The following is a 15,162-nucleotide window of genomic DNA, read 5'->3' as shown; positions in this document are numbered from 1 at the left end:
CGGTCTGCAGGTCTGCCGGTCTTTGGGTCTATGGTCTGCGGGTCTGGGGTCTGTAGGTCTGGGATCTGTGGCGGTCTGGGATCTGTGGGTCTGTGGTCTGTGGATCTGTGGTTTGGGGTCTGCAGGTCTGGGGTCTGCGGTCTGGGGTCTGTGGGTCTGCGGTCTGGGGTCTGTGGGTCTGTGGTTTGGGGTCTGCAGGTCTGGGGTCTGCGGTCTGGGGTCTGTGGGTCTGCGGTCTGGGGTCTGTGGGTCTGTGGTCTGTGGGTCTGTGGTTTGGGGTCTGCGGGTCTGGGGTCTGCGGTCTGGGGTCTGTGGGTCTGCAGTCTGCAGGTCTGCAAGGGAGAAGGGTCCGTTCCTCCAGCCCGCCCCTCCTGGCCCCTCCACCTTCCTGCTCTGCACTCAGGACATTTCCTCACTGGGCAGCCCAGTGCTGCAGGACTTCTGCCTTGAGGGTCACATTCTGCTGCTCTTTCCAACAGCATCCCATCCTGTTACATGGGCAGGACCTCCTCTCGTCTCCCGAGGACACGAAGAGCTGGGGTTTGGAAATTCCCTTTGCCGATTTTCAGTCTCTGCTTTCCTGCTGCGTGTTTCTCTGTCTGTGGGCTCATGGTCACGCTGCAGCATCGGGGAGCTGGCTGCCAGGCTCCGTGATGGGGCGGCGGTGGGCATTTCCCTGGGAAGGCCCTCCTGACGGGCCCCTGGTCAGTCTCTCAGGGAAGGAAGCCTCCTCCCCTCCCTTCCTCCCTTCCGGCTTGCTGGAGTGGATCTGCTGGCTACCGGCCCCGTTCCCCATGAGCTCCAGCCACCTTGAATTTCTTGTCCCCTTCTCTGACCTTTGTCCACTTAGGTTAACACCTATCCCGGTATCCTAGCTCTCTGGTGGGTGTTCAGGAGGACCCAGGGCAGTGTGTTCAACCTGCATCTTAAGCTGGGAGTTCTGCTTCCTGAGATCTGGAGGTGTAGACCCTCACGGCACACACCATTCTCCGGAGTTAGTGGGGGCGGCAGATGACTGGTCGTTGGCGCTCCTCAGCCTGGGATCTGCATGTGAGTCACCGGGATCTTTTCGCAATGCATGCTGACCCAGTGGGTCTAGGCCCCGGCCTGAGGTTCTTCCCACGAGCCCCCAGCAAGGCTGATGCTGCAGGCCCGTGGACCACACTTGGAGTACCAGGGATGGAAGGGACGGCACTCAGGCCCACGGACAACAGGGATGACGATCAGGCCGTTTGATCAGACCCGGGGTGGCTGCGTGTTCTGGGCAGGGCAGACGTTTCTAACTAGCCTCACTGAGGTGTCGCTCAGGTGTCCACGGCTCCTTCGCCTGCAGGGGCGGCCACACCGGCCTCCTCCTCTACGTGCGTGAGTGATACGTCACTGGGCGGAGGCCATGCTGGTCATGGGCCTGGAGGACCTGCAGCCCAGCGCCCAGTGCCTGTCCTCCCCCCCGCCCTGTCCTTCCCGAGGGGCCTGTCACACCCACAGCTACCGTCAGCACCCTGATGACCCCACTGTGCCTCTGATCCCTGTCAGGCACGAACTGTCTGGAGCTGGAGCTCCATGGGCGAAACCCAGCAGGAAGCAGAGGGAAGGGCCTGGGCACCACAGGCCACAGGTCAGCCTCGGGGGTCACAGTGCATGCCTGGAGCCTCTGGCGGGAGGCCAGAGAGGGGTGCAGGGGGGGGAACACCCCTGCAGAGCCCAATGTGTGAATCAGGAGGTCTCACTGACAACGTGGCTTTCTGTGGTCTGTCAACATGGTGGGACGTCTGGCAGCACTGGATCCGCCTTCCCGTGTGGTCGGCAGCGGCGGGAGGCCGTGGCAGCTGCCCCTGGAGAAGCCACGTGGTGTCCGGCCCCACAGCCCATGGGAGGACTCCCTGTGGATGTGACATGCCTGCCTACGGCACATGGATGTGGGCCTCAGCATCAGTGTTACCAGCATGCCGTGGATGAGCCCCGTGGCCCCGAGCGTAACGAGAACGTTCTCCGTCAAGCAGGTGCAGCTGCTCTCAGCTCAAGCGGTAAGGGGGAAAGCCTGAGGTGATTCTGCCAGTGGGAAACTAGCAAGAAATGGAAACTGGAGCCCGGGACAGGACGCGCAGAGACGGGCGGTGTACGTGCGGGCCTCTGTGTAGATAGGACCTCGAGATATAGACATTTAATTTCTGCTAACACCTTAGTCAAAGGCCCCTGTCAGGGGGGTATCAGATCAGATCCCCAAATGAGCAATTAGAGAAATTGCCTTTTAAGTGAAGAGCCTATGGCAAAGTAAGTCAGGAGTCAGGCAGGAGAGAGTCGGTGGCCTGCTCTCTACAGTGGGGGAAGGGAGGGAGAGGCAGGACCCCCTGACAAGCAGGCCACCAGGGTGGAGCAGAGACCGGGCAGGGACCCTACCCCAGTGGATGGCCCAGGGTCCCAGTGGTACCTCAGGCTCCCCCATCTGGTTCAGGAACACGAGCTCTGGGTTTCCTCCAGGACTGGTGGGCCACTGGGTAGACACAGAGCAGGAAATATGTGGGACCATGTGCAGGAATGTCCCACGTAGGCTACGTGGCCCAGCTGCGGGGTGGCCACGTGGAGAGGACAGAGGCCTATGGCCTAGGTGGGGCCCTCTGGGGCAGAAGCAGGAGCTACCCCTTTCTGGGCTGACAATTTAGCACCAGGGGTCCTTCATGGGCTCAGCCCGTGTCAGAGGCGGCGTCCACATAGCCAAATGCAAGCTGGACTTCAGCCCACACACACCCGGGCCTGGACTGTAGAGCCCCCTAATGGGGATATGGAAGACCCCCCCACCCAGCCCGGGGACCCCAGCACAGCCCAGCCCAAACGATGGGAGGAGTGCTCAGGGTAAACTGGGCAAACAGCCCCTCGGCCTGTTGTGCTGAGCCCCACATGTCTACTTGCAGAAAACAGGCTCCTTTAGACCCCAAACGCCGAGACGGCCCAGGACACCAGACTCCTCTTGGCCACAGAGGAGCGGAAACCCAGAATTACCTTCAGCGAGCACAACTGGAGAGACGGCATCGTCCACCCCCCCGCATTTCACAGCCCCTGCCCAGTCACGGCCCAACCCGCTCCCTGTGCCGTTCCCCAGCGGTCTCCCCGGCCCACCGTGACAGCGCTGCCGGGCCGGGCAGCCCTCCGCCTGTGTCCCTAGGAAGCCACCAGTCTCTACACGAGCGCCGTGGGACAGTGCCAGCACTGATCGGGAGCCTGGGCCCCCACTTCCCCGCACAGCGCCTTTTAGAAGAGACTGAAGCCCTCTGCGCACCCCGTCCCTGGCAGCACCCTGCGCCCCACGCTGGAGCTGGGTGCTGGGACGGGGGCTGGACCCCTCTGCATGGCCGACCGTGCGAGGCTGAGCGCTCTTTTGAGATGGGCGACATGGCGGCAGGTCGCCAGGGACGCGCAACCCTTGCTCTTCAGGGGCCCAGAAGGCCTCGGGAGACCAGCTGAGGCACCCAGGCTCACTGGTCACGTGACTGCACCAGCGGCCGTCCCAGCGCGGGGGCCTGCAGGCCACAGTCTCGCAGCGAGGGCAGCCACCACGGGGTCAAATTGGCCACCGGGAGGCCACTCCAAGTGTCTGCAGCAGGAGAACGCCGCAGTCACAAGTTCTTCCTCAGACCAGACAATTCAATTGCTACTCCAGCATCTGGGACTCAGACAAGGGTCTTCAGTGCAAACTGCCCTGGGAGAAGGAAGCGAGCTGTCCGGGAACTCACGGTGAGTGACTCACGCGGGGCAGATGCGGCCAGTGACACCGTGACCCTGGAGGCGGGGGAGGCCCCGGGGAGGCAGCCCAGCACGGCCCCACCTCCTGCTCAGACAGGGCGCACACAGAGCAGGGGCAGTGGGGTGGGGGTCCTGAGACGGGCTCTGGGCCCCAATGGCGGCCCATGGGAGATGGCGGGGGTGGGAGCAAGCCACGTGGCAGAGGTGGCCCATTTGGAAAGACTCTAGAGGCACACTCTCGGGTTCCATGTTGGATTAGGACCAAAGGTTTGTGTCCCAAGAAAGGTGGCAGATGACGGGCATTTCTCAGCTGGGAATCTATCTGGAAGAGCCAGGGGTGAGGCAGGTAGACTCAAGGCTTCAGTTTGAAGGAAGGAAGGAAGGAAGGAAGGAAGGAAGGAAGGAAGGAAGGAAGGAAGGAAGGAAGGAAGGAAGGAAGTTAGTTAGTTGGGGAGGCTGCATGAAGATGCTGCTAAGGACTCAGGCTTGGACAGCAGGGAATGAATGGAGAGCCGGCGCCTGCAGACAGTGGGTGCCCACGAGGGTCTTAAAGCCTTAGACACAGACAAAGGTCCTCCATCAACAGGGTGACACATGCCCTGCGCATGAGACACGGGGCTTCCTCCCCGGGCTCTGTGTTTAACCACGGCCACTGTGGTCAACATAACCTACGGTGCGGCTGAGTCCCCCCCGAGCCTCCCCGTGATGGAGCCATCGTCTGAGTCCCTTGTGTCAGACTCCCCACCCCCGCCCCGGGTGACCTGCGCTGCCCCCGCCCCCGCCAGGCCCCCACAGCCTGTCCCCCGGGACTTCGCACACGCTCAGCCGTAGCCTGCCGGATCCCTGGCCTCAGGTTCTGCTTTCTGAGGCCGCGGAGCCACCGTGAGGCTTCGGCTGTGCTGAGGAGCTGAGTTAACGCTGCTCAGACTCAGTGCTGCTGCTGCTACTTTCCCTCTTGGGTCTTTCTGGTCACAAACTGTTCAATCCCAGCCTCGTCCACTGGCACTGGGGTCGTCTTTTGCCATATGAATAAGAACGGACCGCTCTGACATCCCCTCGGAGACCGGTCCTCAAAACATGTATTTCTATTCATGGCAAAGCCCCAAAATCCATGTGCCGATTGAACCCGGGGGCCTCCCACTCAGCTCATCCGAAGATTTTAAATGCAGAAGTTCCCAAAGCAAAACCTGCGCGTTCTCTACCACGGAGCTTGCCCTGACGGTGCTCCCGCAGCCGCTGGCCCTGCTCTGTACCACAGAGAACGGCTGTGGCGGCGCCCCTGCACGCACGAGGGCGATATCAAGAACGAGGCTTAAAAAACAAATCACACGATATTGCATCTTATCATAAATTATGTATGTCTCCTTAGAAACAACACAGAAATTAGAAAGAGACAGTAAACAATGAACATGCAGTATGCGTTTAATTCCATCATAAATAGATCTAGAACTATTCCCAGGACTGCTTAAAATGATCACATGGCAGAACAAATGCCTCTTATCTGTTTTTATTTCTATCTTATTTGTCCACTGAACTGATTCCCTATGAAATGCAAACAAAACAATTACAACAGAACCCGGATCATCCACAGCTAAGGCAAGTAACGAGCTCAAGTCCCTGTGGTATTTTAATTAGAACGAAAGCATCTCAGATATGCACTCAGGAAAAATCCACACAGGACGGCGATGCTATTCCCTTCGCATTTCTGTTGATCTAACTTAATAATCCATGCTGAACGCATCTAATAGATTCTTTCTCCCTTTGCAGCTTCCACCCACTGGATTTTGTAATAAAACAAAAACGTCTGGACATCTGGTCATATGAAGAGGCCATGACAAATGATCCCACAGAGTCCTTGGCAAAATGGAAAAAACCAACCAACAAACATCCACAAACCAACTGCTGTTCAGAAGAATGCTCCTAACTGGGAGTCCCCGGCGGCATAAACGACCACCACCCCCTCCCCCTCGACAGAACGCTCAACAGGATGCTTGACGTGCCCTCACGTAGCACCAGCCATCCCCTGATGCGAGGTGACAATGGCTGCCCGTCGCTCGCCATCCCTGGAGTCTGTGGCCCACACACAGAAAGAGGAGGAAACAACGTGGAGATCCAAGTGGGTGATGAAGAGGCTTCCACAAGCCCATGAAGACCCTCTCCAACCCCGCGTGACCAACAGATGTCAGCATCGGACCAGCCAGTGTGTGCAGAATAAGAGCCAGAGGTTCCTGTGCTGAGCATAGGTGGGAAAATGTGACCTAGTGCCCCAAGTCACGGTCCCCAACGTACGCATACTCCACCTGAAAGGATGAAGCACAGTGATGGTTGAATGAATGCCCCCCTGCGTTCGTTCATACTTTTATTGTTCACAAACACCTCCCTGTCCATCGCGGTGGCCCACAAGCCTGTTTAATATTATCACAGATTCTTACAATTGGAAGGGATCTCAGAGGACAGCTACCCCGACACGTCCAACAGCGCGTGACCCATTGTCAGCGGACTGCGCCGCCTTCACTTCCACAGAGCACCCATGTCCGTGGGGCGGCTTACCCGTGGTGTAAACTGAGTCCAAGGAGACTGCACAGCCCATGAGGGGGCCCGGGACGAAACTGGACCCTAACCCCAAGTTGGTGAGTGAGATGACGACTGGGAACAGCCTGATGAAGGAAAAGCAGTTTTAAAAAGCCGGTGAGTTTGTGCAGTTGGTAAGTGAGGGCATGAGGGCGCAGCTTCACAGCAGTGAGCGTGGCTCGTACCACCGCGCCAGGCTGTCGCCTTGGGCGTCGGGGGTCAGACCTGCCCAGAGGGCAGGAGGCAGGAGGCTAGTTGCGAGTGTTTCCCATAGCAGAGAGAAGACCTGTCGTGGCCCTTTATGCACTTCTGCCCTGAGACCTGGGGAGAAGTCCCAGCAAAAAAAGGTGAGCAATATTAGCTATGTAAAGCTCTGAGAAAATAATGAAAAACAAAATACAACAACTCGGGAGATGATGGTGGCAGGGGCAGAGAGAAGTAAGAGTTGTGTGTTTGGAGGTAAGAGTTTTTACAATATTGTTAGTGGTGCTGGAAATTTGCTTTTTTGGGACATTCTGTATTCCCAGAAATCACAGAATGGGGGAGGGGGGGTTGCAGAAAGGTAACTGGGCTTATTGAGTCAGGGGTGGAGTGTAGGCATGAAGGGGGGGAGGTGTGGTGGGGGAGGGCTTGCTTAGTCGGGGGGACTCACACTCTCCAGACATTTAAAGGCCACTGGAAGAGCTCCTGTGACAAAACCCTGACTCTTCAGCACAAAGGCTCCTGGTGCTCAGCCAGAACAATGTTTTCTTCTGTGGCTTCTGGAATTTTTGATTTGCAGAGAGAATAAAATCTTCTCCTACTTTTGTTTTGGAGAGACTGCAATCAAAACCTTAACATAAGTTTAAAAAATCAAAGTAAATTCTGAAGATGGTGCTTATTTCTTGCTCCATCAGATTTGTTTTCTTTTGTGTACTAAGATCGCTGAAGTGAAGGGAGCAGAGTTCCCGAAAAATCTAATCACAGGGCTGATTCTGAATTTCTTCCCGGGCTGGAGCTGAGCTGCACACACACCCCCAGAAGCAATTACACGGCAGCCTGGCTTGAGTGAAGCCAGCTCTGCTGCGGACCCCGGAGCTTGCCTCCCGTCACTACCTAACTCGACAGCTCACGTTTAAAATTTAGTTTTTCTCCGTGGGCAGCAGCCTATTTGGCCCACACAGAATCTCACTTTGAATGGCATGAAAGGAATTCTTTTTTTTTTTTTTTAAAGATTTTATCTACTTATTTGACAGAGTGAGAGATAGCGAGGGCAGGAACACAAGCAGGGGGAGTGGGAGAGGGAGAAGCAGGCTTCCCGCCGAGCAGGGAGCCCGATGTGGGACTCGATCCCAGGACCCCGGGATCGTGACCTGAGCCGAAGGCAGACGCTTAACGACTGAGCCACCCAGGCGCCCGGCATGAAAGGAATTCTTAAAGGCAGCTGAGATATTTGGAGAATTTTTCTTCTCCAGATCTCGCTGGGAATTCTCTTCCTCAAAAACGTGCACGGGGAGCTGTGCTGGATCCCCACGGTGGGCGGTTTCTGAGCAGAGAGGCTGGCGGAGGCGCGGGGCTTTGTTGCAGACTCCGGGCTCTTCTGCGGCACAGAGCTTCAGGTGGGCAGACCCCGGCCTGCCAGGCCCCCTCGGGCTTTCCCTGCGGGCACGGGTCAGGGGAAGCAGAGGTTCCCAGCGACGGGCGCTGCCCTGCAGTGCAGGGGTCCCACCACATTCTCCTCCTGTGCACTGAAGCCTGGACTCGAGGTGGTACGGTTGCTGTGCCCGAGCGTCCCCTGAAGCTGTGAAGGACCAAAGCCGCGCTGGGCAGAACTGTGGGATGGCTCCCAGCTTCCCACCTCCTGGGGTACACGCCCCCCACACATCCCTGTCCTCAAGTGGGGGATAGACTTTGAATATGATAAATTTCACTCCTGGAATTAGGTGAGATTGTTTTTGGCAAAAGGGAATTTTTCAGATATAATTAAAGTTGCTAATCAGTTGACTTTGAGTTCACCACAATGGGGGCTATCCGGGGTACGCTTGGTCTAATCAGGTGAGCTCTTTAAAAGAGAATCCAACTCCCTCTTGCCACTGAGCCTCCAGGTCATGTGGGAATCAAGGTCACAGGACAGGTCACACGTAGGGGCCCCAGCCCACACGCCAGCGCTGGGCACCAGACACGAGCCTGCGGAGGCCCCCACACGGTCCTCACTCCAGCCACTATCTGACTACAACTACGTCAGAGGCTTCAGGCGAGGAGCATCTAGCTGGGGCCAGGCGACCCGCAAAAGCTTGGCAGGTGATACCAAAATAATAGTTGTAAAAAACGATAAAAAAGAAAAGAAGAAAAGAGGGTCCAAGCCTTCTGTAAATCAGAGCCTTGAGGCAATGGCCTCTCTCCGCTGCTGCGTTTGAAAAGATGCTGTGAAATCTACAGCTACGAGGAAATGCCTTCTGCCAACAACCAGAAGGGGCTTGTAAGCGGCTCCTTCCCCGGTCTGGTCTCCAGATGGGAGCAAGGCCCAACAGCGCCTTGGCTGCAGCCTTGTGAGACCTGGAGCGGGGGTGCCCCGCGGCACTGTGTCCAGATGCAGAGCTGCACAAACTGCATAACGTGTGTTGTTTCGTGTCGCTGAGTCTGTGACAACTTGTCTGTGGCACGTAACTCTGACACCAAACCTGAGGCTTGGGCACACAGAAGTTTTGGAGCACTTTTTTTTTTTTTTAAGATTTTATTTATTTATTTGTCAGAGAGAGAGACAGCAAGAGAGGGAACACAAGCAGGGGGAGTGGGAGAGGGAGAAGCAGGCTTCCCACCGAGCAGGGAGCCCGATGCGGGGCTCGATCCCAGGACCCTGGGACCATGACCTGAGCTGAAGGCAGACGCTTAACGACTGAGCCACCCAGGCGCCCCTGGAGCACTTTTCTCACATATGAACTACACCCCCCGACACACACACACAAGCCCTGAGGGCCCACAGTGTACTCCTTCCCTGAAGCCCTTAGAAATACTCAGTAATCTCTGTGATGCACATTTTCTGGAGGGCAGGAGATGCTGACATAGCCGGGGACCCTTGACTCACACGGGATGACTCGACACGGGGCTTGACACGGCACTGACCCTCCAGGCAGGATGGATGATTCGGTACAGTGGGCATCAGGGAATAACAGGTCATCGGACGGCTCAGTCTCCCCACAACTAGTATGTGGACCCCACAAGGTCAGACACCTTTGCTTTGCTCACGGCTGTCCCCCCAGCACATGGTAGGAGTGCAAGAAATACCTGACTGAGAGACTGAGCCACAAGCAGAGGGGAAACAGAGACTTTGTGTGTATCTCACATCCCTCTTTCAGAAATGCTTCTTAACACCCCACTGTCTTAATGTAAGCTCAGTGGGATCAAGTGTGACTGGTCTGAAATGAAGTAATTTATGGCACTCAGCTTTGATTGCAATCATGGACATTGCTCAAGGCGACAAGCCCGAACCTGTGGGCAGGGCCGTGGGAGAAGCTCCTGAGTCTGGTAACTAATTTTATTTTCTGCTAAAACTGCCAAGTGCTTGTCTCCCAGGGAGAGATGAATTTGGACCCAGAGCTACACGTGGGATGTCTGGCCCAGAGCGAGAATGAAGGCAAGGGCAAGAGATGTCCTGGGAGGGTGTCAGTTCTCTTCGTGACCCCTCGTAACCAGACCACAGAAGGACGCCTTGCTCCCAGCAGTGCTCTAGCCGGGCACTGCTCTGAAGGAGCTCAGGTCTACTGGCAGAGAACACGGTGCCATGCTGGCCATAAACGAGGGCGCCCGACCACGCGTGAGATCCAGTAAAGGCTTCCCAGGGGACAGAGCGGCCGGAGCCTGAGAGGACACAGAGGGGTCAGCCCGATGGAGGGAGCGGGGGAAGTCCGAGGCAGGGAGGCCCCGGAGAGCAGGACACCGAGCACACACCAGCAGCTCTGAGCTGGGAGGGCCAGGACACCAGCCAACAGAAGTGCTGCCTTCGGAGGCCTGTGGGCAGCGTGGAGGGTTTTTACGCAGAGGGGGAGCATGACCCTGTGTGCATGTGAGAGGGACCTCTCTGGGGGCAGTGGTGCTGGGAGAAGCTGTGGGCAAGGAGACTGCTCAGAACCTGGCTCCTCAGCACAAGGTCCCCGGACCTGCAGCTCTGGTCTCACTGGGGAGTGACTGCAAGCACAGCCCCTGGACCGCCCCCCACAGAAGTCCCGAGCCCGAGCCTGCACCGCCGGGCTCTCTGGTGACTTGTAAGTACTTGCGCGTTGGGAAAGCACAAGCTGAGGCTGTTGCAGTGCTCTGGGTCAGAGATGGGGCTGGCTCTCTCAACGTGGCGGCAGAAGGGATGGACAAGAGGACAGACAGAAATACCAGTGGGTGGGCCCATGGGACCTGGTGTTAGATGGGACGACTGTCAGGTTTCTAGCCAGGGACCCACCTGGTGGAGCCTGAACATCCCCGCTGGGTTTAGGAACAAGGCAGTCCTTGGTGACTGTGCTCAGAGCCATCCCAGGGGCAAGGGGGTGGGCGAGGTGGGGGGAGAGACCACATTTCCGTAGCTGAGGAAGGAAGAGGTCACAGGGCAGGAACACCATGGGGACATCTACCTTAAAGCAGCTGGACGGTAACCAAGTGCGGGGGGAGGAAACGGGTGGGGGGCTGCCAGGCAAGTGTGAGCAGGACGACTCACGAGAGAGCCCAGCGCATTTACACCCACCGGGGAGGCCGGTGCGGACGGAGTTGCTCACAGGAGGGCAGATCTGCTGGTCTGCTCTCTCAGGGCCAGGCCACGGGCAGGGCCTGAGGTCAGCGGCAGGCAGGAGGCAGGGAGGCTGGGGACGCGGGAGGAGCCGCAGCTGAAAGGTTCCCTCCAGCAGGAGGCGCCCTCTTTGATGTGTAAGGGGGAGCTGCGTTCCAGCTCACGTTGGGGAGGCTGTGGTACTTAGCAGGCGAAAAACCAAAACCACCAGGGTTTGGGCCCCCCCCCAAGCAGGTCAGCTGGGACCCTGGCCTTGCCTCACCTGGCATTGCCGTGCTGATGAGTTGCATACACTGTATGTCGTGTACAGGAGGGTTCCGCATCCCTGGTCTGGGACTGACACCGCCTGGAGATGGGTCTCCTGTCCCGCGTAGGCCCGTCCAGGGCTATTCTTTTAATAGTGTTAAAGACAATAAATTAGGGAATTCCACAAAAGAATCATGAATTTTTAGCTTTTCCTGGGAATAAAACAAAACGTGGTCTGCAGGGTTCAGTCTTGCGTGGTGATGGGCTGAGTCCCTGCTGCCCCTCCTGTCAATCAAGTCCCCTTCCACAGCCCAGTGGCCACAGAAACCACATCCTGGGACGTGCCTTCCCCTGGTCCCTGCGCCCCAGGCTCTGAACCCTCGAAGACGGACACGCTGACTCCAGTCTGGTTTGTCAGCGCTGTGCCTGGCCAGCTGTCAAACATTTTGAGCATCACCTTTGCTCGTGGGCATTTGAGTTTGTGCCTCCGTGTGAAAATAGCCAGGATTCTCTTTGAACTGCTCTTTGAGACTGTGGGATGTAGGTAAAGTACAATTTCTGCACCTGAAGGAGGGAGGCAAGTCAGACCAGTATCAGGACCGATACTAAGACCCACCAAGATGAACAGTGACCAAGACTCTTAAGAAAGAAGGGTCTGCCTAAAAGCAGAAACAAGACTGCATGGGGAGCAGGTCCCACATCCTCAGAAAGGAGATTTTGCTCTTTCCCAGCCCTCGCTGGAGTCATGTGCTGGTCACAAAGAAATCCCCTAACTCCTCCAGTTTGTCTGAGAGTCCATGTCAGTGGGTCCCTGAGCACCTCTGACCCAAGTGGCCAAGTGTCACAGGTCTACGGGGAGCCCAGCGTCAACCTCATTATAGGGTCTGAGCAGGACCAGACAAAGTGCTAGGAGGATGCAGCTTTTGGCAGGTTCCTCTGGAAACGGGCCCTGACCCTGGAAGAGATCGCAATGAACTTCACAGCCGCCGCTGGTCAATGGGCATGGGAGGTTGGGCTCAGACCAGCTCTGCCCGTCTCTGGGAGGACAAGGCTCCTTCTGTCCGCCCTCCCCAGCATTTCTCACTCCGCACTCTCCTGAGGTGGCTGTCTGTGCTGCAGGCTGTGAGAAATCCTAATGAACCTCATAAATACGGCCATTTCTCCAGAGCACCTGTTCCCTAAGACGGAGGAATTGGCAACTTAGCAGAGACACACTGAGATGAGAATTCTCTTGCTGATCGTTATGGGGTTTTGAGGTGTGCATGATGGATAATTATAGAAAGTTTGGGGGTAGCAATTACCCTGGGTTCATTAGTGCATTCAAACAAATTTGGTCAAGAATTTTACCACATGCCTCCTGCGTGCCAGACTCTGATGGGCCCTCAGAGAAGTTCAAGGACGCCCCTTCCTGCTCAGCACAGAGCGGCTGTTCAGAGCTGGGGCTGCCAGCAGGTGGCCCTAGTTTCAGATGCCCTCCTGCCAGGATAAGCCCTGGGATGGTGGGATGGGGGGACAGGACATGGGAAGTCACTCTTCACATCTCCCGCTGGGACTTCCCCCATCAGCAGGGTAGGCTTACACGGAGTCTGAGGGAACAGTGCACGTGAGGCCCCAACAGAGGTTCCAGAGCTCAAGGAGGGCTTGTTGCTCTGTCAGGTCATTACTTCCGTGCCCACACTTCCATTAATTTTGTTGGCAAGCAGTACATATTCTCTTCTTGAAGAACTGCTACTGCTTATGAATTCCCATATGCAATCATCTGCCAAGAAGTCTGCTAAACTGACATCCAGAACAACAGGTGAAGTTCAGAGCTAGGAGGTGAAAGGTTTGGGTCCTGACCTTGAGTCCCTCACTGGACATGGAGTCACAGCTCTTCTGATTTCAAATGACAGAAGTCCATTTCCAGAAGGACTTAGGTAAGAGGAGAGGAGTAGGGGAGCAGTCACTTAGGGATGGCTCAATCCATGGGCTCCAATGACATTACCAAGGAGGCCTCATATTTAGACTCTCCTTGGTCCCGTCAGCTGTGTTATCCGGCGGGCGATCTCCTTGTGGCGGCCAGATGCCTCCTAGGTGCGCCACAGTTACATCTCCACCTCTCAACAACTTCAGCACCAGAAAGCTCCTCTACGCCAACAGCTGCCACCGAGGGCTGAGGCCTGATTTTCTTGGCAAAGGTGGTCGACGTGTCTCCCAGGAGCCAGCCCGTGACTGGGAAGACAGAGGTGGGACAAGGTGTACAATAGGCTGACAGACCTAAGCCAGAGTCACAAGACACTTGGCTGAAATGGCAGCAGGGTCAGGCTCACCCAAAACACGTGGAAGGGAGGGGACTCCCCAAAGAACGTCAGGGAGGCTGGTCTCAAGGAGGAAGCGGATCTCATGCAGATGAAAACAGCGTGTGTTCATCATAGCCTTTGATATTCCACCGTCTAGCTTCCACTGTGAAAAGTGGAGTTCGTTCCCTTGCACAGAATCGACAGAAGGACTGGAGAGTGTCCTGCGGGAAGGAAAGGATCGATCTCGGGTATCTTATTGCCCAGGATTCAGAGTAGTTACTTTGAGACCAGGACGCCATTTGCGTGCGTATGATCCAAAGCCCCAGATAAGTCCCACCTTTCTGGGGCACCTGGGTGGCTCAGTCGGTTAAGCGTCAGACTCTTGATTTTGGCTGCGGTTACGATCTCAGGGTCCTGAGCTCAGGGTCGCGGGACGGAGCCCCGCGGCGGGCCCCATGCTCGGCAGGGCGCCTGCTTGAGAGTCTCTGCCCTCCCCCGGCCCCTCCCCGCGCTCGCGCTCATGTGCTCGCTCGCTCTCAAGCAAATACATCTTTTGTTTTTTTAATCACATTTCCGACAGCCCGCGGTTTCAGTAACCTGGGAAGGAGGTGCCCTTGTTTCCAGCAGCTGTCACAGCAAACCCGTGTGCAGGACATCGCTGGGCTGCAGCGGCCCTGCCCGCCTCCCGCGTGAGCCCTCCGCCCTGCCCCACACTCAGCAGAGGTGACGGCGATTCTCCGGCAGGTGCAGGGGTGTCCTGGGGAGCACGCGTCCCAGACCTCGGGAGGTACCGCACCGATGACACGGGTCCCCGTGCGCCAGAACAGGATCAGGAACTTCCAAGCGTCTTCTCATCTCGGTTTTCCTCGCCGAACACAGAGCCGAAGAAACACGACAACCCAGGTGTCGCCTACGCCCTTGGGGTGGGGTGGCCGTCGGCTCTCCTGCGTAGGGGCGCCGAGGGACGGGAAGCCCGGACGTCGTCCGTTCACCCGGGGAACATCCCAGGCGCCGGGGCGCGGGGTGACCGACTTCCGAGGCTCAGGCGAGCAGGTGCACGCGGGCCACGGTGCGCACGAGCTGCAGGAGCCCTGGGGCTGCACGCAGAGAGGCCGGGGCTTGCGCAAGCTACTCCGCCGCCGCCAGCCTCGGTTTCCCCATCGGTGACACGGGGCCACCCTCGTCAGCCGCGGCTCAGATGCGGTCGCCTGCAAGTCGGGGATTCCACCGCAGCGCGTGCTCCGAGGCCGGCCGGCGGGGTCCACCTCCTCCCGCTCGCCTCGGTCCCAGCCCGCCTCCGGCTTCCTAACGGCGGCGGCGCCACCAGCACCACAGCCCCCCGCCCTGTCCAGGCGACTCCCTCGCCATCACGGGGAGACTCTTCCCCGGGTTCCCCCTGCAGACAGCCCCTCGCCGCTCATTGGGCAGAACTGGGTCACATGACCACCCAGACCAATCACTGGCCAAGTGGAGCAGGATTGGCACGACGGATCAGCCAATCATAAGAAGCTATGGACAGGGCCAAGGCTGCGCCTGCGTGAGCGCTTCCAGGCTTCCCACAGCAAGCGTTTCCCG

At 57.4% G+C, this 15,162-nt stretch overlaps 1 long non-coding RNA gene across 2 annotated transcripts; it reads left to right on the top strand.

Annotated features, from left to right (window-relative positions):
* Nucleotides 1-384: 384 nt before the first annotated feature.
* On the top strand, nt 385-8,415 carry LOC118543649 (uncharacterized). 2 transcript variants are annotated; one of them, XR_013443217.1, is made up of 5 exons: nt 385-2,003; nt 2,913-3,732; nt 5,509-6,429; nt 6,587-6,659; nt 7,767-8,415. It is a non-coding gene; the product is annotated as an uncharacterized LOC118543649 (long non-coding RNA). The 2 variants fall into 2 exon arrangements; XR_013443216.1 differs by having other exon boundaries at nt 385-2,027.
* Nucleotides 8,416-15,162: the final 6,747 nt, after the last annotated feature.

Source organism: Halichoerus grypus, chromosome 13 (genome assembly GCF_964656455.1).
Source record: "Halichoerus grypus chromosome 13, mHalGry1.hap1.1, whole genome shotgun sequence".
Classification (NCBI taxonomy): domain Eukaryota; kingdom Metazoa; phylum Chordata; class Mammalia; order Carnivora; family Phocidae; genus Halichoerus; species Halichoerus grypus.
This window is presented reverse-complemented; position numbering and strand designations above follow the sequence as displayed.